The following is a 27774-nucleotide window of genomic DNA, read 5'->3' as shown; positions in this document are numbered from 1 at the left end:
TTTCCGTTCCTGATGGGTAGGCAGGAAAAGCTCGCATGCTGCAGTGTATCCACACTACATACTGACACGTGGCCTGTCTTTGTCTCTTCTAAAATGGGGCAGAAACTACTGTCTCCATGATAAACGTATCACAAACAGCATAACCACATAACTGAAGCATGTCTCTCCGTCTTAGTAAGATGCTTATGTATTTAGTGGCATAACGATTGGGTTCACACGCTAGGATAGGGCAAGGGAGAAAGAAGCACTTTAATCTGCCACAACTTAAAACCATGGGACAAGATTTTTCATTAGTATGAACTGGTGTCAGGGAAGGCTGTGGACTACTGCCAGCTGGATTTCTACCCTCCAGCCTCTTCCAGCCTCATTCCCACCTGCTTCAAGCACTGGATACTCAGTGTCACTCTCCAAAACTTTACAAAAGCGTGTCTTTTCTTTTTAGGTTTTACAACATGTGAAGTTTCAGAAGGCACAGTCTTATGGCACAAGAGAATAGGTGGTACGGCATCAGCGTGCACCAGTTGCTGGAAGGCTGCTGGAGCCAGCTCTGGGTCAGCCCAACTTCCCTGACAAACACTGGCTACTGCTGACTGTCTACAAAAAAAGAAAAGCTCTCTGGCAGTTTGCTGCTTTGCTGGCTGGAGTATGGGCAGGCCTGCCAATACATGAAAGAGGTAAAGAGAATCCACCCTGAAGGACACACTTCTATCCTTTAAAAACAATTAAATCATTACTATCTGAATTACCTATTCAGTTCAAAGTGTGTGTTAATTCATTCCATGTATATTACAGAAACACTGTCCAAAATCCCATATGATTTTTTCAAATTGAAACAAGTTGCTCCCTGAAAAGCAGAACTGATCAGATGTGATTTTCCTTATCGCATTTGGATCATATGTCTCCACATTACTCCTTCCACAACAACTTTAGGTCCCCACCATTTCTTTCAGGCTGTTGCCACAGCCACCCTGCTGGTCCCTTCCGGGCCTCCCCTGGTCACCAGATTGCCCATCCCAAGCACTCCCACAGTTTCTTTCCCACATCACATAACCACTATAGCATCCAGTCCTCTTCCACATTCCCTATGGCTCTCAAAATGCCTTTTACAATTCCGTAACCCTCATTTCCTTGGGAAACTAGAGTTAAAACTAAACATACACACAAACTGAAAAGCAGAGGCATCATGGAAAACCATAGATGTTTTGTTAAAACAATAGAAAGTTTTTCTCTGTACTTCAATACTTCACCACCACCTAAGCACAATGACAGCAACATTAGGGACAGTTTGGGGAATAATGGTTCTCTGCCTTTTTTTCTTTTTTTTTTTTTTTTTTTTTTTTTTTTTTTTTTTTTTTACATTAACTAGCCTAGTAATATGTAAAAAGGAAGAAAATTTTCAATTTCTTGCTTGGGTAACCTTCAGGACATCTAGAAAAAAACCACAGTGAGTCAGGCTGCAGCCCTCAATGTTCTCTATTTAGCAGATTTTTTGAAATATCTTTATTCTCTCAGTGGGGCAACTGCTATTTTCTATTTTACAAGCCCCAAGTGCAGAAGTGACTTACATGATGCTAAAACTGGAAAGGCCCAGAAGGAATTTTGAAGCCTAAACCTATGGAGATTCAGAATAATGCAACCCCTCTTGTACAGGAAAAATCCAGTTTATCGGTATGGCAAATACTATCTGATCATATGAAGAACCTGATAAAAAAAATCTACCTACAAAAGGCACTCTTTCCATGTTCTACTGCTCTCCAAATGGAAGTTGTGGAAACACAGATGATTGCTGCATTTAAGTACATCAGCAAAAAAATGCACTTAAGTCAAATGAACAGAGGTTTTATCAATCTGAACTAGCAAGACATCTCTCCCTGACCCAGAAGAAAAAAGTAAGGATAGATTTCCCCTTTACTTCTTGTGACATTTTGACATGTCAAAAACATTTTAAGAAGTTCCAATTACAATTTGTATTTAAAAACCAAACATGTACAAGAGACCCCATTGTGCAAAGGCGTCTTATAGGAATACCTAAATAACCTTTAAAGCTGCACAGTGGGATATTTAATTAATAGGGTTTTTTTAAGTTCCAAGTACAAATCAAAGATGCTCTTCACCTTTGCTATCAAGTGTTATCAAGTCTGCTAAAGAAATCATGAAACTAATAGACCTAGAAGTGGTAAGTAGTCACGGCAAAATTATTGAACATACCTCTTTTTAAAACATTGGATGAAGACACAACTTACTACCCCAGCAGTCTGATCCAGGAATATAAACTTAGAATCCTCTAGAACTTTCATTCCCAAAGTAGTAGAATACTGTTACTTCTCTCATATCTGTTAATATTTAGAATAATTTATCATGAAAAAAAATATCTCTTAAAGCCATGTTTTTCTGGACGGTTTTTGACAATCCTATGCAAAAATCTGGTGAGTAAAAGAATCGCAGTTTTGGAGAACTATTTAGAAATTTGGACAGTTACCAGTATCAACATCACAGAGGAAAAAGATTTGGCTAAACGAGACTCTCACTCACAACGGATGGTTTTACGAGTAGCAAATTTTGAGGCTTGTGCTCTCTTTGTGCAAATTCTAGACCTTTAAATCAAGGGAGAGCAAGAACTAGCTGGCTAGGGCTTTCCTTTCCAAGAAAGCAAACAAAAGCCATGTTCAAAACAGTTTAAATTCCATCTACATGCCTGTACCTAGAGTGTCCGGTCCTTTAGAAAGGCCTGGCCAAGAGGCAACACTACGTCCAGGGACTTTAAACAGGATTTTGCCCCCTGAAAATTACCTTTGGTCCATTTATACCTAACTTTGGGAACAATATAAGCTACATTAAAGGCAAGCAGAGTCTGGGTTTGAGGCTGGGGGGTTGGAGTTTTTGTGTGTGGGTTTTTTTTTAAATTTTATTTTATTTGTTGGTTTGGGGTTTTTTTGTTTGTTTTGTTTGGGTTTGGTTTTTTTGTTTGTTTGTTTTGTTTTTGTTTTTGTTTTTAACCAGGGAATATTCTACAAAACCAGGGTTGGAAAAGCAGTAAACCAGAAAAGACGACCTGGGTATACATGCTGCCACCTGGCAGCTCTCAGATTAGGACTAGAGGTAAAGATAAACTTCTCTAGCATTCCATGGGAGTTTTTCAGGAAAAACTGAGGACTGTCATGGGCGTAAGAAACCAGGTACTTCTTTTATATTGTCCATTTTTCTAGAAGTGATTGTAACCTCTAGTCCTTCCCATGGAAAAGAAGCCTAATGTTGATGCAGCGCTTTGACTTAGGGGTCTGGCAACTATTTTCAAGGCCTATGACTACGAAGATTTCCATGAATTGGTATCTGTTGGATCCGAAGTGATAAATGCAACTATAAAGCAATTAAGTTAGCAAGTAAGTCTGGAAGCAGCAATTGGTTTTGGAACCACAGATACTTTCTGCATTCACAACTGTACAGTAGTAAGATCCACAATTTAACTGTATGTTGCACATGCAGTACTTCCTTTTAATTGTATAAAAACACCAATGATTCATTCCCTGTTCATCTTCTCCATATCAGGCATGAATTTATTCATCTTTATCATATTCCTCTTTATTCACTCCTCTCCAAGCTGTAGAGACCTACTCTGTTTAATTTCCCCTTATATAAGAAGTGGTTCTCGTGCCATTCTTTTCATCTGTTCTCATTCTACATTCTTTTCTTGAGTTGATACGGGCTGATGGGGCAACAGAAGCTCTTCTCAATGCAAGAACATGGCAAATTAATAAAGGAATACAACTGTTTTGTTTTCTTTTCTGTTCCAAATTATTCCCAGTGTTATTTACCTTTTTGATCATACTACTGGACTGTGAGCAGACACATTAAGGAGGTACCTGCATGTTCTAAACTGTGTACTAAACCGAGAAGTAAAGAAATCTAAAATGTCAGGGCTCTTGCTTTGTTGAAATATTGAAATGTACAAGATGAAGGAAGACATCCATTAATCTTGCCCAGTTCCCCCTCCAGTAAGGAAGAATTGTAAGTTTATATTTCAACTGCTTTATACAGTTCTGATTTAAATGACTGATTCTCATTTTCACCCCAAAACTGCAACGTAATTTCCAGTCGTAATGCTTTTATATATGGATTTCCAGTGGAAATCTTTATATACATTTATACACAAAGGATACAATTCTTATCTCACTGTAAGGATGTTCTCAGAAATGCCAACCAAGTCAAGGAACAAGTCATCTACAAATAGCATTACAGACAAAAGGCTGAGCAACAGACAAATGAATGCTTATTTCAGGAGAAGAGTGAGTTGGAGTTTTTGGAAATGAAATAACAGAAGCTAGTAACATCTTGGCAGAGGCATGAACAACAAGATACTTACTGATCCAGGGGTTTGGCAGCATCCTAATAAGGGGCTGGAACTTGCTTTTATTGTTAAAACCATCAGTTAAACACAACCCAGCTAAAAAGTCACCTTAAACTTTGAAAGGCTTTCCCCAATGGTCTGCTGAAATGTGTGGCAGGGCCCAACATGTCGAAAGAGCAAGGGTTAAGCATTTCAAAAGGTAAAGCAGTAAACTTTGGCCTCTATTCTACAAACAATCTCCTTGCTTTGCAATAATTTGATTTCTGGATGACTGAGCACAAAATCATTCTGAGTTTCTTCCAGAGACTTATGGTAAGTGGCTGCAGTTTTATGTTAATGACATTCTTCATTCTTGACCAGCTATTTTCTTAAGGTTTGAGCTCTGTCTTTTCACAACTGCAAAAAACAAACCTAACCGATGCCAATACCATTAAAAAACCCAAACCACCCCATGAAAACAAGAGGGCTGAAATGAATTCCTGGAAAAGCAGCACAGCATAACTGGGTAGGACCTGTTTTGTTTAAGTTCATCTAAATCTTTATCATCATAAGATACAAACCTAAACTAAATAGTGTTTTGGCTGGCTTTTAGTCTTTACAACAATAACTGTTTTTTGTTGTTACAGTTCTATGCAGTCACCCCTCTTGATTTGACTGTACTTAGGTCTCTATCTGATGACTGCTGAGCTTATACCTTAGGTCGTCTCTCAAGTACAAAAAAATAAGTCATTCCTTGCAATTACACTCAAATCTCTCTGAACTTAGGTACCTCCCTTCTGCCTTCTCCACTATGAACACTTTCCATAAGCCTAACTCTAGCCTTCAAGGATCACAAGACACAGCAAACATCAGCTCCGTATTCAGAATTAATAAATCCAACTTAGAATTTATTCATTTCATCAAAGCAAGAAATAAAGTTTTTGTCATCACTGGGATTTCAAACTCCTTTCATAAAAGAGTAGTAAGAAGCGCATAAAAAAAAATACCTCTTGCTCAAATTTCAAACAATATTTTGAGTTGGAGATTTCTTTTATTATTATTAAAACAAACTCACCCAACCTGGACTAGAAAGAGAAATTATGTCATGTTTTACTGATATTTTAAATCTTTCTCAAGGAAGTTCTGAATAACCTAAAGCCCCATTCCTTATCTTCTCTTTGGGAGGCAATAACGTTATAGCACAAGTGCAGACCCAAGCAGCAGAAATATCGATAAAGGCAGATAGCCTAGTGACTACACCTATCCCATACGAATATGATAATGAAAGAGTCTGACTTGACCCCATCCTCTGGAGTATTTGACTTTTCAGGTCGCTTGTTTGTCACGGTGATGAAAGTATTGCTCCTAGGATCAAAAAGTGAACACTGGGGGTCTTAAAATAAAAAAGTGAGATAAAATTCCGCCAAAGGACAAATCCTCAATTTTGAAGGATATACCAAATGCTCATGTAAAGCTGTTGTAAGAGTAGAGATTAGATTTCAATAACCACTCAAAACCTGGCCCTAAGCAGAACATTTCTTTCCCTTTTGGATCACACTGTTTTTAGGACATGCTGTTCACATTGGCAACTGCACAGGGCTTGTGTCATACCTGGCACAGGCAAATAGTCAAGGCCATGCAAGAAGGAAGAGGAGGTGGCAAAGAGAGTCAAGCATGTTAGAATGTGCCCTATGGGCATGCTCATTGAAAAGCTACATTAACAAAATATTTCCAGTTGGTACTATGGATTAACCAAAAATTAAGAAATTCAGTGTCATTTATGAGTGAATCTGATAAAAAACCCAAAACAATTTTCACCATACAATATTCAAAAAGATGCAATAAGAATATAGTAAAATTACATATCATACCAGCTACCTTCTATCAATACAGATTTCAAGATACCTGTGATGAAAAGTGACTTTTCACTTTCATTGTTCACATTATTATGACATCTGGCTGGAATAGGTAGAGTTAAGTGTCTGTGGTTATTTTCATTAAAGACCATTTTATGCCTCCATCGCTCAAAAAAATGATTTTACTTTAAAACTAGATTTGGCAGGCAAACGCTGTAGCCAAATACATGGGTTAATATATTTGTCAAAGTGGAAAACATCTAACAAAAAAAAAAAAAAAGAAAATAGAAAAAAGCTCACAACAACATCTGATATTAAACCTATCCAAAAAGCTTACATTTAATCCAGCTATCACCTATTCAGAGAGATACAAAATCGTATTTATGAGTCGTTTTTACTGTTACACTTGCACATTATCCACCAGCAACCCATTGTTTTTCTTTAAAACAATAAACATACACGCAGGTACAGAAATCTTCTTCTTGTAATAGTATGGGTAACCATCATACCATTTGAACACCACATCCACAGGCTTTGGAATCACTAGGACACTTCACCTCCCCAGATCTGCAACTCCAGCCCAAAACTTGTGCCAACATGTGGCCATTGAATCACCTGTGGAGCACAGCATCCCGTTGCTTCATGTAGCTGTAAGAAAGGGTGTGAAAAGACCTTCTCTACAGCATGTATAGCCCTGTCTAATCCATATAAATCCTCCTCTTGTTGCAGGGGACAACTGCAAACTCAGCTGCTTGGAGGAACTGAGATACATGGCAAGTTGTTAAGAGGGAGGTAATGTCTGTGCAGCATCCTAGAAAGGAACACTCGCAGATCTCTGTGTAAGCAATACTCAATGGGACATGCTGCTTTAGGGCAACTTAATTTGACAGCTCAGCAACGAAGCTGTCAGCCAGGGAGCTGAGAGCAGGGACCAACAATGCCCACTCCCATGCTTCTCCCACAACCAGAGACAGCTGGAAAAGGTTAACTCCATTCATGAATAAGACAGGATTTCTTTTCTCCATTTCCACATTAGGCAGAAATCAATGCCACTTAGACCCAGTGGAGGCCCAGAAAGGGACAGAGGTGCTTACCAGCCTGGGAGCACCTGTACTTGCACCTTTAATTATTCAGGAATTCTCTATATCACCATTTCTGGTATCATGGGACTAATTTCCCACCTGCAAACAGGTGCAAATATCTGTCCTCATGATCCTGAAGATCAAAGAGTTGCAGACTGTGAAGAAAAGAATTTGGTGCATTCCTTCTAATGGTGACCAAGCATAATCATCAGCTAGTGACACATGCATGGATCTGTCAGGAGAGCTGTACTAAATATCAGTAGTTTAGTGTGATTACTCACAGCAGCTAAAGAAATGGATGGAGTGCAACTGTGACACCAATGACAAAATGTTGATCGACTTCATTATGGTCAGAAGTCATGAGAAAGCCATAATTAGCTGAAGAAGGCACCGGAATAGAAGTTTAGAAGGATGGGAGAAAACAGAGGGGTTTACATCCATCCATCCCAGAACAATGGTTTCTGGGAAATTAAGCCGTAAGCACATGGAATGATAAATAGTGTTTCCCTGACAAGCAGAAGCTGCAGTCAACAGAAATTACCAAAGTTGTTCCCTATGAAATCTTTCATACCCATCTTGATCTCAGGGATTTTTAGAAATATTCTGAAAGTTAATATTTTAATGAACATTAAAAGAAATCAAGTAAAAAATTAGATTGTCAACATAAATATTTAATCAGTAAAGTTCTGATACACGTGGTGTTTAAAAGAAGAAAAAGTGGAACTAGACAGTAACTATCCAAAATCCCACCAGGTGCCTGAAGTTTAGTTCTTAATAGTAAGCTTTCCTTCCAAAGGCAGAGAATAGAAATCCATCTCAGAGATGCACGGTGCCTTTTGAAATTATGTAAAATATTTAACTGCATGACAAGCATTAATAAGTTCCCAGATAAATTCTAGCATACCTACTTTCAAAATGTATTATTTAACCTAGCTGAACCCACAATCTTTTTTTGTTGAATTGCCAGCAAATTGAAACGAGGTTTAAAAAACCTAATTATTGCACAGCATAAGGTACAGACAGAGACATGTTTTTGGTGCACTACCATCTTGTGGACTATCTAGGAAAAGCAATAAATGGAGTTGTACTTATACATATGGATATGTAAACCAATTCACATTCTGAGTATAGATATACACTAATCTGTGAAAAGAGCCCTAAAACTTCATTTGGGTGCATATTACATAGAACTAGGAATGGTTTATTGGTTTCTTATGACTAGGAAAATTGTATTGAACCTCTTTTTGCTCAGCACTTAGCACCAACACATGATGTCACCAGCCTTTCCTGGGAGAAAGCTCTCATCAGAACTGCAAGATTTTACAGAGCAGCTGCGGAAGATCCATGAAGCACTGAGCTGGCTCCAGCGCCACTGCTGCACAATTCTAGGCTTTCACCTGCACACGTGTGGGAGTTCCCCCTGTAGGCACAGCTGCACCTTCTGGCCTGAAGGACTGAGGATTTGCTTGCGTTGGTTAAGTTAGTAATGTTTTACAACGGATTTTCATGCATATACATGTGAATGTATATATGCGATATTTGTGAAAATGCATTTTAAAACATTGTTTAATTGTGTGTATATATACAACCACTGTTTGTATATGTGTGTGTATATACACACACATATAAATTGTATATATTTGAAATGTGATAAACTGCCTCTACCACTTATGCAACTCATTACTGAGGGAATTTCCGGTGCCTCTTTGCAGTATAGTTAAACATCCATGATGAATCATTCTTCTGCATCTCTCTTTCTCACAAAGTATTTCTTGTGAGTATCCAGAAATATGCTAACAAATTTTAAACTGTGGGGAATGACATGAACTTTGATTTTAACTTGGTGTAATGAAACATGTATATAAAGAACAAAGCCACATCAGACTTAGTTCACTGCCTGGCTATATTTGAGTCTTCCTGTTAATATGGAATCAAATTACATGTATCTAAAAAGTGCTAAGAACCTTAAATACCTAATCATTTACATGATCTGCCTGCACATAGCACATTTAAAAATGTATTATCATGCCAAGGTCTAGTTGTATTTCTATAATATCAGTAATATTGTGAAACATACAGCAGCATAAAGAACACAGTTACTTGTACTACTTTCGTACAACTGCTATGTACAATTACTTGGTAGTACTTGAAAAATACTTTCAAAGGGTAGGGAATCAAACAAGACATTTCACCCTCTAGCTGCGAAAGATTAATCACCAACAAAATCCAAAGATTTCACAGCAGTGATGCCAGCTAAGAGGAGGGCACTTGCCAAAGCTCTTCAGGCATGCAGTGATTCAGCACAGCTCTTCTTTGGCCTTTGTTGCCCAGCCCTCATAGAGCCGTTGACCCTCTCTCTGGGACGAGGCTGCAAAGATCTCATTGCTACAGGAAGGCACAGCTTACCTTTCAGTATTGATTTCACTGAATCTGCCTCTTAACAAAGCAAGGGCTGAGGCAGATTAATCAATACAGGTAGAACAAAGGCTAAACACATTCACACTATTTTCTTAAAAACCGGGTACCTCCCTTTCTGCAGAAGGTTAAAGTATGCTTTCTTGTGGTTCAGCTCTCACCGTCCAGCACACCTTGCAAGGCCATCCATTCAGGCCAACTTCTGATACCTCATATAAAGATACAAACGAGTTAATGCAGGACTAGATGAAGTTTGGTGAATGGCACCATTTGGCTCCTGACCACTAAACCTGAGGCCACAGCCCCCGCCTGTGAGGGCAGACCACACACCTGCACAGCTGCCTCAACTCACTCCTTTGACATGGCCAGTGTTCCACGCAAACTGGCCACAGCCACTACCAACAACCTGCTCCCCACTAGGCAGCCTTAACAACCACTATCACATTAAGGGATACAAGAGGCAACTTTCGTTCCCCAGGGTCAAGGTAATATCCAAATTTTTTATCCTTCCATGATGATTCACACATCCAAAACATTTTGCTGTTCCAAGTATCACTGTTCAGTCCCTCATCAATTTTTGATAAATACTCTCTGGTTCACCTCTCACTTAATTTGTACAAGTCCATTGCTAAACCTCCCTCATCCTAATTGCCATGGTCACATTGTTCCCCTGAAACCCACTACCACCCCTCCCTTTCCCCCAAAGTCCCATTTTGGGAGTGGGAGAGATACTGAACTTGAGAATGAGCAAAACTTCCAAATTGTCACCTACATAACTTGTATTAATCAATGAAGTACAGTAGACCTTTTGTTGCAAATTTTAGAAAGCTGGTGACCCCGATATCTTATCTACAGCTCTAGGAATGCCCAGACTTGGTGTGCACACACAGAAAACCCCGAAAATGTTCTCCTTTAAAATCACATCACCTGTTGCTGTAGCACCACAGTTTCCTGAAATTTTATTTCAGAGTAAATGCAATTGTTCCCAAAATGACATTTAGATCACATTGTAGACATGTTTCTTAGTGCCAGGAATTAAAAACATATCTGGCAGCCCTTCCACAGCATGCGAAAATTCTTCTAGGATTATTATGTGTAACAAGCTATCTGACAAGTTCTATAACTGATAAAATATTTATAGGGGTTACCCCTTGTCACTAAGGTACTGCTATACATTTATAGGAGTCACCATTTGTTATTAAAGTACTACTACAGATGCTAACACACAAATGTGGCTTTCTGCTTTTAGTGACGTGCTGAACAGCAATACCTGTCAAAGATCAGGCTGAAATCACAAATCAAAACTTAGCACCACCTTATTGATTTTTCACTTTATTTGCAGGAACATACAGTAACAGCTCAAAATACAACCATCACCATAATAATCGATTTTAATGCAAGCTAGAAAATGCTTCAATTATTTCACTATATTTCGAAAGAGGAAACTTGTAAGAAAACTTGAGGTATGGATACTGACAAGGGGAAAAATACAGTCGGACTCTCAAACCTTATCCAAGCCAGAAAAAACAATGGTAATCAACATCCAATAACAGTTGACTAACAGGATTGAACTGATTAAAAAAAAAAGTTCTGATCCGCCTATTAATGAACAAGTGTCCACAGCACTTACAGATAAAGACCAGAAAAGATAACCTGCTCTCCAGACTGATAATCACAGACATGAAGACAATGAAAACAGCCTGACTAATCTAGTTAGCCTGGTTTTCATCCAATTTGTGATGAAATTACAGTTCTTGTTGGTTTATACCTCATCCAAAGCAGAAGATGGAGCTGCATGTTAGCAGCGGAAGAGAAATGCTGGGCAGCCCATGGAAGCTTTCACTGTTACCAGATGTCCTGGACCTATTTGTGAATCAACGCAGCAGGACAAGCCCACTTCAAAGCACTGGTTTGCCCTTGCTCATGTTTGCAGCACTACCAACTGAGAACACTTCATGGCACTTCAAAAACCCACAGTTTTATGGGGGATTCTTTCTATCACGTATGTGGGCAGTTAGAAGATACCCCCTTTTAAAAGTAATTTTTCACAGCTCAGTGATTAACGCAGAGTTAACAACATGTCTGCTTTCCTGAAACAGTTTCTGAATTCATAAAAATGAAAGCTGATTAGGGGCACTGTGAATTATCCATTAGATGAAAGCTACTGCAATGTGATGCCTTGTCCTGTAAGAAATGATGTGACGAAGAGCACCAAATGTGAGAGCACCCAAGTATGTTTGAGAAGCCCTTTTTCATTTCAGATGTCTGCAGATACATATACATGCAGCCACTAAATTTGATTTAGCTGTAGAGATGTTAGGAAATGCCAATGGAATTTAAATTTATATCTAATAAGAAAATTACATATAAATTTTAGTTAGGGATTTGAATCAGGCTCTTGATTTGATTTCAGATTTTCACACTGTTCTGCTGAGCTCTGTTAATGGAAATGCCCTTGAACAACAGAAACAATTAACTGAAGTAGAACAGATTCATCTCAGTAGTTACTCTAATCCCTTCTATACTGACATAGCTACTGTAACATGGCACATAATGCAGGCTGTCTTGGGATTTTCTTAATGTTTCAGAGAAGAAAAAGAAGTAGTCTTTTCATAAAACCTTTCATTTAGGGAAAAATTTATTTTTATTCTTTTAGGGGTTTAAGTGAAAAGTACTTTCTCTGCTGAACTTTGCCATCTGCAACTTTCTGCCTTTTGAAAAATATTGTAATTGATGAATTTAGTCTGATCTTCTAAATACTGGCTTTAAAAATGCTTTTTAAAAATTCACTATTTTTAAATAAACGCAAATTAAATTGGCAGTGGGGTCTTCCACCCCAGATTTTACCTTAAGTATTATCTAATAATACAGCAATGAAAATTTTCAAGTACTAAAATATACACACTTATGCATCTATACTTAACATAAAGTATCAGTATTATGAATTCCAGAGCACAGAAATTTTTTACCATTAACCACAGGCAAATACAGAAGTGAAGATGTAGCAGTTTTCAAAAAGGTCAGCTCCTATAGTGTTCTGACATTCAAACAAAATGTCTGACGTTTATATTTAAATAAATAAATAATTTAAAATAAATAATTTAAAATTTATGTATATTTTAATAGTTTCCTTTTAGAAAATTTTTAAATGTATCTTTGAGGGGTTTAATACTTAGCCCTGTAAGGGTTTTAATCATTAATATAACACAATGTTGACATGTGATTACAGACATCCTATAATAATACGTTTCTATATTTTTTATGGAATATCTGTCTTTAGAGAGGAAAGAATCATTCTCAGCTAACAATACGCAACAGTAATATAATACCCCAAAAAAAGAAAGTGCTTGTTAGTAGACAACAAAACCTAATAAAGGAAATATCTTTCATGTGAAAATTTCAATGCCTTTTAAAACTGTTTATATGAGATATTATCTCACTGTTGAAAAACACGAAATGTTCCATTGCCGATTGTCTACTTCAAAACTCACGCAGTTAATGATTAGGAAAACCTCCACGAGAAGTACATATGGCAAGCACATCCTGACATCTGACAACTAATCCAGCCAACGCAACACACAGCCTCGCTCACTGATGAAACCACCTTTCCATTTGAAGGAATACGAGCTCTTCAGATGCTAAGGGAGAGGAATGGTAGCCAGAGGGAAACCAGGAAAGATGAGTAGGGACAGCAGGAAGCAATACCGATGAATCGGCAGGTGACAACCAAAGCCATACCAATGCACTGTCAGCATGCTGCAAGAAAGGTAGTGTTTCCAAGAAAAATCAAGATCACTTGAGGAGTTATATTCTTATATATACAGAAAGAGTCTGGCTAAACCCTATGTTCCAGCTAAACACCTAAAGCCAAAATATTGGCTGAATCAAAGCTGCGCTGAATGGAGCCACCACCGTTTTATTCTGCTTTTGGTTTATTTCCGCCTTTTAACGATATTCTTCTATATCAACGGATGCATTTTAAACCCTCACCTTTAAGTAAGCCCTAATAGCAATTACATTCAATTCATTACTGACTACTTATGAGTATTTCCGTGAAAATATCATTACAGTAGCATTGTAGCAGCAAGCTAGCAGGTAGCGTAAGTTCAGAGAGAAAACTGTACATTTCTAATGCATGCAAATAACACAAACGTGGCTTGTTTCCCTACAGGAAACAATTGGTGTTGCTTATAGTGCACTTGACACACTGTCACATTACACCACTGAAACATACAGGATTTTATTACCGATGTTCCTAACAAGCAGTAAGTTCTTTTTAGAGCTAACCAAAAGCATGACATGACACATTGACAAGTAACGTGACAGCACCTTTCTAATCAAATGTGCTCAATGTAAATAGCGATTCAATATGTCTGACACCTAGTGACAGGATAAGAAGTCCTTAACAGTAAAGACAATGCCTTAAGAATCTCATCAATACATTTAAAAAATAACTAATGCTCTATTTCCATCAAAGCTTGCCTGATCTATAACATGAAATCCCTCATGACACAGCACAGCTCAAACGCCGCCTGGATCCTCTGGTACATGTACAACCTGTCACTAGAGGGTGCAGTTGTTCTGTTTCTTAAACAGAAATTATTTACAAAAAATAAAAGGCTACCGTATGACTAAGCTCTTTCAATTATTTTGTTGAGCCACATATGTACTGCCTTTTTCTTTTACATTCAGAGAAATAATTTTCATTCAAGCTCTCTAAATAACTGAGCTGGAAGACAGCATACATTCACTGCAGCAAGAGAGACTATCTTGGTTTAGATTCAAGCTGATTTTAATACTCTTGACTTTAGAAAAAGACAGCTAAATAATTGCAAAAGTCCCACTACAGGATTTACCAAATTAGCCAGCTCAATTATTAGGTTGTTGCTGTTTGCCTGCCTGTTTTTACAGCAGTTGTATGACTCATTTTCTACTCATTACTCCCATCATTTTCTCTTCAAAAAGACATGGTATTTTATCAATAGCCTGACTTTGGCCCCAAATCCGAAAACTACCTCCATGAAGTAGCAGGTAGTAAACATGGACAAATGCACAGAGGTAAGGGCAGGTGTAAGCAGCTTACCTTCTCATTGCTCTGCCTGGAAAACCAAACAGGTGAGTTCACACAGTCTGTCCTTTACCAGGATGGAACTGCAAATGATTTGAGAACCAAACAACTGACAAGTTTGGGGTGGTGGCAGCAGCTGCACGCTGAAGGCAGGCTTAATACCCCAGGGGTACAGGAATGCAGAAGGGGAAGGTTGCTCACCCAGGCAGCAGGAGGTTGTGGACTGCCCAGAAGTTTTGTGCCAGGGTTTGTGAATGGCACTCCCAGCCTTGTGTACTCAGAGGAGAAGGCAGAAGCCTCCACATCCTTCCTCGAAAGGAAAAGGAGGAAGGGAAGTCCTACTAACATCTCCATCAGATGAACATCTGTCTGGAACAGCAGCCCCAGTGCTGGGAGAGGCACCAGGTCACACAGCATGTAGGCAGAGATACATCCCATCTGAAGCTAAGGAACAGGTTACAGCGGTCACACACACACAATCTGTTTTCATCAGTCTTTTAGTGGAGCTATATTGGCAGAACTAATACAGGAGTAACACTGTTCTGAATATAGATACTGCAGAAACAGTGGGGGATCTGCAGTGTGAAACTCTGTGATACTGAAGTATTTTGGAAAATTTTAATCCACAGAATCGTCTCTGTACTCAACAAGACTTACACAAAACTGACCATAAGACCTTAGTATGGCCTCTCAATACTTACACGGGGCCTATAAGAAAGACTTTTTAATAGGGCCTTTTGTGACTGGACAAGAGGCAATGGTTTTAAACTAAATAAGGGTAGAATTAGACCAGGCACAAAGAAGGCATTTTCTACAATAAGAGTGGTGAAACACTGGAACAGGTTGCCCAGAAAGGTGGTAGATGCCCCATCCCTGGAAATATTCGGGGTCAGGTTGGACAAGGCACTGAGCAACCTGATCTAGCTGAAGATGTGCCGTGCTCATTGCAGAGGGGGTTGGACTAGATGTCCTTTAAGGGTCCGTTCCAACCCAAACTATTCTATGATTGTACGATAACACACTTCTGGAAAAGTAAGAATGCTCCTAAGAACACAATCTATACAGATGCAGTACCCAAAGGGTGCAAAACAGCCCTGGCGAGCAGGGATGAAGGAGGAAGAGGGAAGATGCTCAGTTATTCTGGGGGAAGAAAAAACAGATTAAACTATCATTTCAATTAAAAGCAGACTTCCCAAATCTGAAAACTGAGTAATGGCTGTGAGGTTCTTTCTGATAGAAGATCCAATCCATTATTAAGATGGCAGATAAAATGCAAGTAATTTTTTTGGTTTGTTCTTTAACCTGGTTAACATTTGCTTTAACACTTTACCTCGTGAGTTTGCCAAGATGTTGTACTCAATCATGTTACGTTCCACCACTTATTCACTAAAGTGTTTCAATATACACTTACAGTGTGCCAAGTCCTATCTGAAGGCATGAGAGCCTGTTAAGAGGATCCATGAGGTAGCTAGAATGAACAGCAATATTCAGTGTGTTTGGTTTGAGCTACATAAAAAAGATAAACTTCCGCTGTCACTTCTATATAGAATAAGAGTCAGCTAAAAAAGCAGCTAACACTTTGACAGGAAAAAAAGAGAGGGAAGAAAAACTAACCTCCACTTGGATTTTTGCATATAGATATATATATATAATATATATATAAATATATTTATATAAACCCCAGCATACATAAAGAACAATAATGGCAATATATCAAGTGGTAACATTTTAGAGTGCTATGCAAATTATTTATATCTAGAATTATTACAGTTTTCAATTTTGGCAAACTGTCTTTTTCCAGTAGCATTTAATAGTTAATGTAGTCTTTAATTTTTTTCAGACAAGAGGTTGTTAATGACTGAGGATACTGGCAATCCACTGAGAATATATGACAAGCCTCACCAAACCATAAACACCTGTTTATCAGGGCATGTCCATTAGGTGCAGCCATTCTTTCACAGAAATGTCATTGGCTTTTGATGAAACAGCTATTGACAAAAAACATTTAGCCATGCAAAAAAGAGAACTTAATTAATGAGCTTTACTTTTTTATTTTTTAACTTGTCCTGGATTTGAATACATGTGTGAATGTTGTATGTATGTAGTAATCTATGGCTGCAAATTTTACATGAAATTTTTCAAAAATGTTACAGGGTCAGCTACAAAACCCACTATACATGATTATAATGTCTGAAAAGCCTATCAAGGATATTTTTTTTTTTTTTAAGTTATAAAAAAATTTTTAAATACATATCAGGAAAGAGAGAAAGTAAACTGAGAAAAATCTGGAGAAGGCAATTCTAGAAATTGGCATAGATTAAAATGACCATTTTTATTATGTTTAATTGCATTTAATATTTCTTTCTACAAAGCAATAGAGAAGAAAGCAGCTGACCAACACTGCAGATAAACAATCAATAAGGCATAATAAGCATTTAAGTGAGCACAGCTAAAAGAAATAGTGAGAAAACAAGAAACTTAGTAAAATGAAATATGAAAAACATAGTTAAATATATTGTCAAGAGTTGTTAAGCCAGACAGAAATGATTCATGCTCATCTACCAAAAATGTGGAAAAAAAGGTGGCCACGCTGCCATGAAAGCTTTATTTTTTTTATCAAAGTGTCAGAGAGGAAAGCTGAGTGCTATCATCAGGTTCACAAGATGTTAGTGACATAGTTTCTGCCTCCAGAGCACAGCCATAAGGGCTGGTCTGTGGTCTCCTGGGATTTGCTGTAGTGTTGGAGCCAAATGGTTGAGGGGGCAGGTGGCAAGAGGAATTAACACTAGCTTCATTCAAGAGCAAAGTCTATTCATCTGCCTTCCAAGCAGCACCCTTGATGAATAAGGATCTAAGCCACAAGCATAACTGAAAGACAAAACATTTAAATTTCTTACAGTTACATCTTTACAATTAAAGTGCCCTCCTCGCATAAAACAAAGCATTTGATTAAAAACAAAACAAAAAAAAAACCCTGCAGTATTTGATGTGGTGTTCCCAAAGGAAACCACTGCGAGCACAATCAAACTTTGAAAGTAGAAAACCCCAGGGAAACATGGATAAATCAGCCCCAATATTAAACACAAGATAGCTTGGAGAACACAAGAAATGACACAGAAAAGCCTGCAAAAATCCAGGGGGAGGGGAATCATTTCTACAACCACAAGCAATGTAATAGTTGCACAACATTTTTAGAACATTTAACTAGAAATATCAGAAAGAGGCTGGTAACCCATCTTCACATTCATTTTGGGGAATTTTCACAAATGTTATGTCTTGATATTTACATCCATATATATGTTCAACTTTATATTGAGCAGGATTAAAACAAAACTGTCATTTCACACCCCTGACTCTCAAGAAAGGCATTACAAGCTTAGAATAGCAACCAGATGTTTCAGAGATTCTGAATAGATGAAGCATATGAAACTGTAGTTCTAAAACCTGTTCTGAGCTTATTAACAAGAAAGGGGAGGGATACAGTTGTGCAGGGCACCTAAGAGCAACTAATAAACAGCAGAGGTGCAGCTAAATTTGTTCATTCCTTTCCAAACAGAAAGGTCACTGGCTAAGCTGAGAAAAAAGAAAAAAGCTACAAAATGGATGACTGAAAGCAGTCATGGGATTTGACTTTCCTTCTAGGCCTTAAAATTGAGGATCTAGATTTCTATCCCCCGTCTCTGTTTGCTAAGTGGGCTGTGTCACAGAGTTCATTGCATTAAAAAGGTGAGAAACTCTAGAAATAACGCAAGACAAAACACATGAATCAAGAATTTGTGTCTATTTATAGAGAGATAGTTTTTTCTGCAAGTAGCTCAAAACAGAATAAGCATGCTTGAGACCATTGCTTTGCTCCACTTGGGATTCATGCGATTGGAACATTGAAAAAAAAATGAACAGAACTTTTAATAGCATTTTGGTTATCTAAAGCCTTGTATGACTATATTATGGACTGCAAGTTAACGGGTTATCATACATAAATCTAGTCATCATACATAAATCTACTCAATGCTGATCATGCAAAAGTTTTTATTCTGGAGAATAAGGGTCAGAGTGTTTGAGAAACAAAAATCCTTGCAAACAGTAGGTTTAATCCCTCAGCAATATCTTTCCTCAAAGCAAAAAGCTCTTGTATTTATAACAGAACAATCAATTGCAACATAAACTACTCAGACTAAAAGTTCAGCTACAACACTAGATTGCTTTAGTTTAGGACAACTTCAGGATTTCTAGACCATTATTTTTTTCTCATTTCTGTGAACTGTTTATTAACTTTAGCTATAGATAATCAGGCATAACAGCTAAAGGGATCTCATTGTTACAGAGTACATATACAGACTGCACAAGGGAACAAAGTTGTTGTGCACAGGTTTTCTTAAAAAGATGAAGATGCTATGAGACCACTTCTGGCCAGTTTCAGATAGTTAATTTGCTAATGTGTTTCTGCACATTGATTTTTTTTTTTTTCCTATAATAACAGTCACACAGAACTTTCTTTTAGTAATTTTAGCAAATAGTCTCCTTTTTGATAAATAAGTTTGCTACACAAAGCACAGACATCAGACTGCATGCTGCAAAAATCTGTTATTGAGATCTTCACCAGAGAGGAGTAGCTGCAGGGTCTGAATTGACTGCCAGACTTGCTGATGTCTGGACAGGAACAAAGCATAATATATGCATAATATATACATAAAATAAGTAGCTGCCTGAACAATAGTTTGACAAGTGAAATAAGTCTGACAGTTATTCTGGGATAACGTGACGTTAGATGAACTGCATCCATGCTTATTAGCTGGCTGTTTTAACCCAGAGGATGTCGAGACTGTATCAGTGTGCACTGGAATAGCCAGCTTCCAGTAGGCTGGATAACAGCCATTTGGTTTTAGATACCAAACTGCCACTAATATCACCAAAGCTCTACTTTGGTATAATACATAATACCATTCATACCATTCCGTAATACACATGTTACCATACCATTCCACTTCTGAACTTTTATGAACACTGGTTTGTGCTGCTCTTTGTGAGACACTGCATGAGAATACTATTCAATACTTTCAGTTCCGTGTAATTAAATGATTACAAGTATTTCAGGTAGACAGCCACTGATGTATCTGTTTTCTTTTTTTTCTGATTGTCTATGACTAGGAGACTCCTTGATCCAGCTGGAATACTTTCTGTTAGTCACATTTTGAAGCCTGGTTTGGTTGATTGTTTTTTTTACCCTGGAAGTTTGCTAACCCTCCTCAAGCTGCCTACAAGCCAGCTCCACCAGCTGTGACTGACTGCCTAGGGCTTAAGCTCCAAGGGCCCAGAAGACTAAAAGACATTTTCCTTTGAGGTCTGGCTTTTGTGGTTTGGAATTGCTGTTGCATTTCTTATTCCCACCTCAGCTTCCCAGATACCAAATTGCTTGTGGGAAAGAAATCTTGTGCTCCTGGCTGATCTAAGTAACCTATGCAAAATGGGCATGTGTCTTACAACATTTTTTGTTCTAGCTAGAACGACAAGAAAAGCTGTATTTTCTAACTATGAACTCATTACCACAGCTCATGCTGGGACAGATTGATAAAAATATTATTCTCACCACCATCCTTCTTTGTATTGTCAATACCAAAAAACATGTGCAAAGGAGTTGAACTGTAGGTGCCGCCTGGCACAACACATTTTTCCACCTGATTCTCTTGGATTTTTATCTGTAGATTGGCCCAGAGCTACAGTTTTTCTTTCTCGTCTATTAACCATAAGTCATCATCCCAAGACAAAGTATCAATCACAGAGCCACACACACTGCTCTGCTATACTGTTTTCATGGGAATTAATCACCCACAAGAAGGAAGAAGAAACCAAAAAGAATGAACCAAAAAGAATGGCCACCAGCACTTACATTTCAGGAGATACCAATACAGTTGCTGTGATACAGCAATAGCAGAGGTCAAAATTATAACAGTGCATGAGAAAGAACTTTAACAATTTTCAAATTATTATGAGAATATACATAATGTTATGGTGAAGTACCAAATATTGACTCAGAACTGCAGGAATGGGTATAATTATCAACATTTGCCAACATTAAATCTAACAAATCGAGACAGGCTGCATATAGCTTTAACCAGAGATACCCTATCGGAAATTGAGCAGTGCTCTTCCCTTCAAGCCTGCTGATGGAGTCAAGTAGTTTAAGTAAGTCAATACAGACAAAGGGTCTAAAACCAAAACAATCATAGAAAGCAGTGTTTTCTCATCATTCAGACTGGGCTGAAAGAATACGTGCCTCAGATGGCATCCATCCAAACTTCAGGATTCTCAACATGCTTATAAACAAATACATCAGAATTATATCAGAATAAGAAATGCAACCTTTTCCCTAGAACCACTGCTCCATTCTCCCTGACCTTTTGTAACACTTCTGAAAAACTGACAAAAGCGGGATGCATCTCCCCTTTGTTATCCAAGGTCCCTTTGCTTTCAGTCAAGATGCAAAACTTGGATCCTGTCTGCTGATGATTGGTAAGAAAAAAACAGAAACATCTGTCAGGACAGGACACTCCGTTGTCAGTTTGGGAAACAGCTCTGTAAAGGGACAGCAACCCAACGACTGGATCAGAATTAACAGTGTTATGATTTTGTTTTGCTGTGGCTGGGGTCTGGGGAGAAGGCTGTGAGCAAAGAGGCTACCAGTGCCAATGCAGAAATGTGCTTGCAATACATAATGCTTTAAGATCATTAAACCCCAAGCTCAATTGCCCCCTTCATGTTTTTATCATGCCCACAAAGCCAGACAAATGAGACTGCTTCAGAGTCAGTCTGTTTTTCATGTGCAAACATCAACTTGAATGCCCTACAGGTAACTGGGAAAGAGGAAAAATACCATTGCTATAAAACAAATGAACTGCAGTACAGAAGCATTGTGGGTGGCTAGGGTGAGGTCTGTGCCCATCCAACAGCAGCAAACCCAGAAAGATGTACACACACAAGGCAGGGACTCGGAAACGTAGTGTGCCTCAGCATCCAGGGACTGACCACTGGCCTTCCCAGCTCTGTGCAGCGGGCAGGAGGTGCATGACAGAAGCTGTTGCACTCTTAAGAATAATGCTCTTGCTTGTACAATTCTGTTCACAGTTAATTTGTCATTGGGCTGCTTTTCAATAAGGAGTATTTGTTACAACCTTTTCAAAGAGGTAGCCTGACTCTTTCCTCTGTACAGTGAAACCTCTGGTTAATATACAGCCAGTACAGGAGAATACAGGCTGTTCACATCTGGTCCCCAGTCAGCACAGTAAGTCACGCATGGCAAAAAAAACCGCCATACTCAAACTAATGATTCCTACTCTTTTACACGTTTGGGGGTGGGTGGGGTCGAGATTTCAGTTTGGTTGATTTGGGTTTGATTTTTTTTTGTTGGGGGAGTCAGGGGGTGGTGTTTGGTTGTGACATTTTTTTGAAATGGATGTAAGAAAAGGAGGAACAAGAGAGAAAAGATAGCATTTATCAGAATTTAACCCCAACCTCCAAGAACGGTTCTACCACATGCTTGCAAAAAGCATGGCATGGAATTGCCCTCAGTATTGAACTGACAGGAAAACCGCTTTGAAGTGGTTACTGAGAACAGCAAAAAATTGATCTCAGATTTTTTGCCAATGCAATGTAAAATAAAAACAGTCAACTGCAAATTTAAACAATGTTTTAAATGCTACAGAACCTATGGCTCAGCATTTGTGTAAATGACATATTTTCATCAATTTCAGCCTCTCCCACAGGTTCTCAATAAATAAAAAAGCCATACATTTTCTGTCCACAGGGGGGCAAAAATGGGTTGCTCTAAAAAAAGTCCTTAGATTTCTAAACAAGTATGTAATTGTATGCAGCTTTTCTTCACCCTATTTAATTTCTAATCAGGAGAATACATTATCCAATTTTCCAAATTACCCTTGGCTCTTTTATATTTCATATAACGTTTTGATAATATTCTTATCAAGCCACTTCAACTAATTCAAGTGTTCTTGTTCTTTACTCCTCACAACGCTATTCCTTCCTCTTTTGTCTGTTTCTATGCCTTCTGTGAACTAATAGTTCATGGGTAAAGAGCAAAAAGGGTTTCATGAAGTTGTCTTTGAAGTGCTTTAGCAACAAGATCTGTTTATTGAAGGTTTTAATAACCCAACAATAGTACAACACAACCTAAACACATACATCATTTTTGGCAAAGCTTGCAGAAATATGCTGGACTTGCTTATATTGCTATATATCCGAAGATCCAGTTCAATAAATTTCACATTACATATACAGAGTATAAAAACTGCAAAGAACACCCTTCCTTGAGTATCTGTTTCCAGCAGGCATTAATCTTTAAAAAAAAATAAATAAAAAATAAGTCTACCTGGGTTTAATCACGCATGTATAATTGCACAGAAAATAAAAAGATTCGTATCCTAGCTATCAGAGTTAGAATTGATCTACTAGAGTTTCTGTCCATTGATAGAAATGAAAAAAGCTTCTCAAGAATGTACTTACTACATGTTCCTTAAATATTAGTAAAAAGTTGCTGCTGATGCTAAGATAAAGAACCAAAACAAGAAGTAGGCTGAAATTCAAGCCATTCATGTTTTTCATTGCACAGCACTAACTGAAATTCATACTGTATCATGCAGTACTAGGTACAATATGTTAACAGATCATAATGTTGTGGCCTTTAACAAATGATGCTGTCCAAAGATCTCAGAGCATAAAACATACGGTTAATGTTAAATGAATGAAATGAATAAATGAAAACAAAGTTAAATAAAGAGCACAAAAATCCTGACTAACAAATAGAAGCTTGCCTATTCACAGATGAAAATAACAATGCACTGAAAGCCACTAGCTGGAAAGAAAACAGTCAGCCTCTGAGAAAGAGCATAGCAGGACTCCAATCTCTTCCTACAGGACCATCCATTTCAGGAAAAAAAGAAGAGATAGCCAGAGTTGAACTTGTTTGCAAGGTAGGACCTATTTATCAGTGGGTATGAAAAGACTATGAGGCTAAGAGTGCATTATTCATGACTGGCTTGACAATTACAGCAAAGTTATCTGAAGAAAGGGAATAGAATATTCCTTTCCCACAAGAAAATGATCTTAGCATTCAAAACCCTTATTACTCCTAAAAGACTGCAACAACTGCTTGACCACTTCACCAGGTGCTAAACTGGTGTCCAGTCCGAAAGTTGAGCCACAGCCCTAAAATTAGGCACACTGCTTTGCAGTTGGAGCAGGAAGACCAGAATTCAAACTCAAAAAAACAGCTGAATTACCATTCTGCCATGAATCCTTTCCAACATAGCAAGCCAACCCATATCATCAGTGACTGTCTACAGCTCAAAAGCCCTTCCTCTAACCTTAGCCACTCTTTGGACAAGCAAATCCTTCTGGGTTGACATCATCTACATTCCCTGGCATGTTTGTGAAGGTACCAGAAGTTCATCAGCAAGGGCTTTAAGATAAAAGTAGCCACAGCCAAGCTCATGAATCTCCATTATACAGATCTCCAAACCAGGACAGCTGATAGCAGTCTTCTTTGGTGCCACTAAAAAAGCCAAACAAGACTTGAGGCATTTAGACTGAGTTTTAAACACACTTGCAGTCACCATTAATCCAGCCAGTAATATTTCACTGTATTGTGGCTCACATCCTAATCATCATCTCTGTAAACTACAGGGTATACTGCTGTGTCTTGTCAATTTGCATCATTTTCACTGACATTTCTGGTTAGCAAAAAGAAGTCTTCAGGCAAAAAAGCACACTCACAGAAACATTTGTTATAACAAGCATGTGGCCATTTCCCCCAAAGAACTAGTACTATCTAACCATTATATTTCTTCATGGCATCTTTTCCCTGAATTGCATGAAGAAAAAACACCCCTTGATCTTCATAATGACTTCTCTGATCAAGTTGTATCTAGATCATATTTATGTGATATGTAACCATTAATTTTACTGGATTATCCAAATAAAATTCAGCAATTTTCTTTATATACAAAAGCAAATGCTGATATCTGAAATGTATCCTACATCATTTTGACTGTCCATTGCAAGGCTTGGCAGCAATAAGATGTAGCACTAGCACAATAACAGTATTTCAGTTGAAAAGCTCAAAGCAAACATGATTGATACATCAAGATGAGATATCCACATGGGGTCACCTTAGGCATTCTTTCAATTCCCCTAAAAATACTGATATTTCGAAGTACAACTGAAAAAAATGAAAAGCACTTAAATCTACAAGTCTAGATCAAATCTCTTCTCTGCACCCAAACCATAAAACAGTAGCAGCTGTTCTGTGAAACCTTGGCCTGCAAAGTGTTACTCACATACAGCGTTTTATGTGGATTCTGCACTTGGAAATCAGTGGGACTTCCACATGCTCTTAAGGCTTCATAAGGGTAAAGTGTACAGGGAATATAGAGTGTGCTTTCCAAGAAACATATATGTCAAAAAATAAACAGCAGCCATCAGACTTGCTTACTCAGACTTCTTCCTCTTCCATGGCTATATCCACATTTAACTCACCTGCATGGCAGAGCATTGGAGTGTCAAAACAGCAGAGAGGCTGTGCCATGGGTTCCCATTCAAGACACACCCTGCCCTGCAACTCCACACTCAGTGTGTTCTCACAGTAGGAAAAGAAAATGAGTAAGAGGTTCAAGAGCAAAGGAAAAGAATGAGACGTCAGAGAAAAGTCCAATGAAAAGTCCGGCCCAGCTAAAGAGCCAGTATAGAGCAGAACAATACAGTATAGAAGCTCTATACATGATGTCCGCAGTTTTGTACCACATTTGTAACCCCCTAAAATAGGAGCTGGAGTCTGGTAACAACCAAGTCACAGGTGAATGGGGTTCTAAAAATCAAAGCATGTCACAGCTACATGATGATTATTAGAACTGTAGTTAATTCTGACATTTGTTCAAGACAGTATGTCATTGCATTCTGCTATTGCTGATCATGCTTAACTGCTAGATGTCTTATTAATGCAGGTTCTCAAAGTGTAAATTTCCTGTGTTTGGACTTCTACATTTCTTAAAAACAGAAGGAGAAAAATACTTCATGTATGCACATAGCACCATTTTCCAGCTTGAGGTCCCCAAAGTCTGAACTATTTTTAAGGGAGCAGAGAAAAGCAACAAGGACAGCATGTTCTCCACAAGGTACTCACTTTCTGTGACAAAACAGGGTTCAGATAAAGAACATAATTCATCCCTCTGGTAGAAGAATACTTGCATGGAAAAAAGGATACAGAGTTTTTCACTGCATCATATTTCCATTTCAACTAGCCTTCAGGGTTTGGTTCTCCTAAGAAGAGAGACAATGTATACTTTTTTTCCAGAACAATTCATGCTAAATATTTTAAACACGGTTCTGCTAAAGTGAGCTAATGCATTACCGTATACCAATACCAGAATACCAGACTGTACTTCAGCAGCTTGCCTGTGCCAAGTTGTCTTTGTTGATTTCTGCTCCTTAGCAAATCAAGGTTGAGTAGTTTTGCCCGATTTCATAAGTGAAGCAATTTCTCTTGTTCTGTAACTCTACTTTATATCTAGCAAAAGAGCTATTAGCTATTAATTTGCACCACAGCATTATGTAATTAGATGGATCCTACAGTCAAACTAAACTGTGTAGCTGTGATACTAAGTGAGAAGCTATATAATATTAATTACAGTGTTTGGACAAATCCTTTTCTCCAAAGGGTCCTCTCTTCTCTCTCTTTGATATCAATAAAACACATGAGTTGTAAAAGTCTGGAGTTGCAACTCAGCTTAAGTTTTATCAGTACTTATGCTCTCTCCCATTAATTTAGTACCTGAAAAAAATGGATATCTCAAAACACAAAGAGAAAACACATACACTATATGGATTCCTTGTCCAACACAGGCTGTACATACTGACAGCAGCTAACAAAGCAGTCCAAGTGCTAGAAGTGTTCCTAGTCAGCCACTCTGAGCAGAACAGATTACCCCCTTAAAAAGGTACCCCGAGAGAGGGAGAAGGCAGAAGCATGGTGCCTGACACCCACAGTTCAAGCTACCGCTTTGCTAATCAACTACCAGTTTCAGAATGAACTGAGCTGCAAATCTTTTTCCCATCTAAACATCCTTTATCTTGGAAGGCAAAGTACAACCAGAAGAGACGATGGGTTTCCTTGGTGCAGAAGCTGAATGCAGCCTGGCAGTTGCTAAGCTCATGCCCTGTGCAGGACCAATAAGGGCACTTGTGCAGAAGTGACAGAGGCTTACCAGAAAACTGAGTCTTACAAACGCAGGTTGCAAGGCAATACAACAGTACCCTGTTCCACCTCTTACCAACAGCGTAATTTTTTTCTATTTTCCTTCCATAAAATCCATCAATATTTTCCTAAACAAGACATGACATTGTCTTTCATCCAACGCCCAACACTTCTTTGTTTAATCAGAAGCCACCTGCACAAAGGGAAAATCATACTTGAGGCCACTACAGTACATTGGGTTTGTTTGTTCAGTCTCTGTCCAACTGCTGAAATATATCAAACTGGGGAACGTTTTACCACTTGGACATACTGGATTAAGACAACAAATTGCAGAAACAGTGTCTACACAAATATAAACTCTGCAGATATCCAGCAATACCCTGGCACATCATTTTGCTATCCAACTTGATGCCCACCAATTCCTTTGTTTAAAGACACTATGAGATGTGTAATGGAAAACACATGTGCAAGACCAAGGAGGGTCAAATTCCAATTAATCTTCTCCTAGTAGCCATTAATTTTGCCAGCTTCATTTTCCAAGTCATATTTGGCACTGCAGTGTCCACAGAATAAATTAATGGGAACAGGGTAAAACACCTACATTTGTAGTGGTAAAAGCAGCTGGATTTGGCTTTGCTACTTGAATGAGCTTGCAGTGCCACATACCAGAAATGGAAGAAGTGGTCCAGAGAATTCATCTCAACAACACGACAAGGTACAGCACTGCTGCTGGACTCAAACAGCTGAAGAGCGTAGAGAGGACCACCAGT

The 27774-nt window shown here is 38.3% G+C and overlaps 1 protein-coding gene and 1 long non-coding RNA gene across 4 annotated transcripts in view; one reads left to right on the top strand and one right to left on the bottom strand.

The window, feature by feature from the left end:
• The window catches only part of ANK3 (ankyrin 3), a 374073-nt gene that overhangs the window by 222748 nt on the left and 123551 nt on the right, over positions 1 to 27774 (bottom strand). The gene's annotated exons all lie outside the window — the stretch shown is intronic.
• Positions 4622 to 8808, top strand: LOC121093350. Its single transcript, XR_005829554.1, has 3 exons — positions 4622 to 4657; positions 6910 to 7019; positions 8515 to 8808. It is a non-coding gene; the product is annotated as an uncharacterized LOC121093350 (long non-coding RNA).

The sequence above is a fragment of the Falco naumanni genome, chromosome 9 (genome assembly GCF_017639655.2).
Source record: "Falco naumanni isolate bFalNau1 chromosome 9, bFalNau1.pat, whole genome shotgun sequence".
In the NCBI taxonomy this organism is placed as follows: Eukaryota; Metazoa; Chordata; class Aves; order Falconiformes; family Falconidae; genus Falco; species Falco naumanni.
This window is presented reverse-complemented; position numbering and strand designations above follow the sequence as displayed.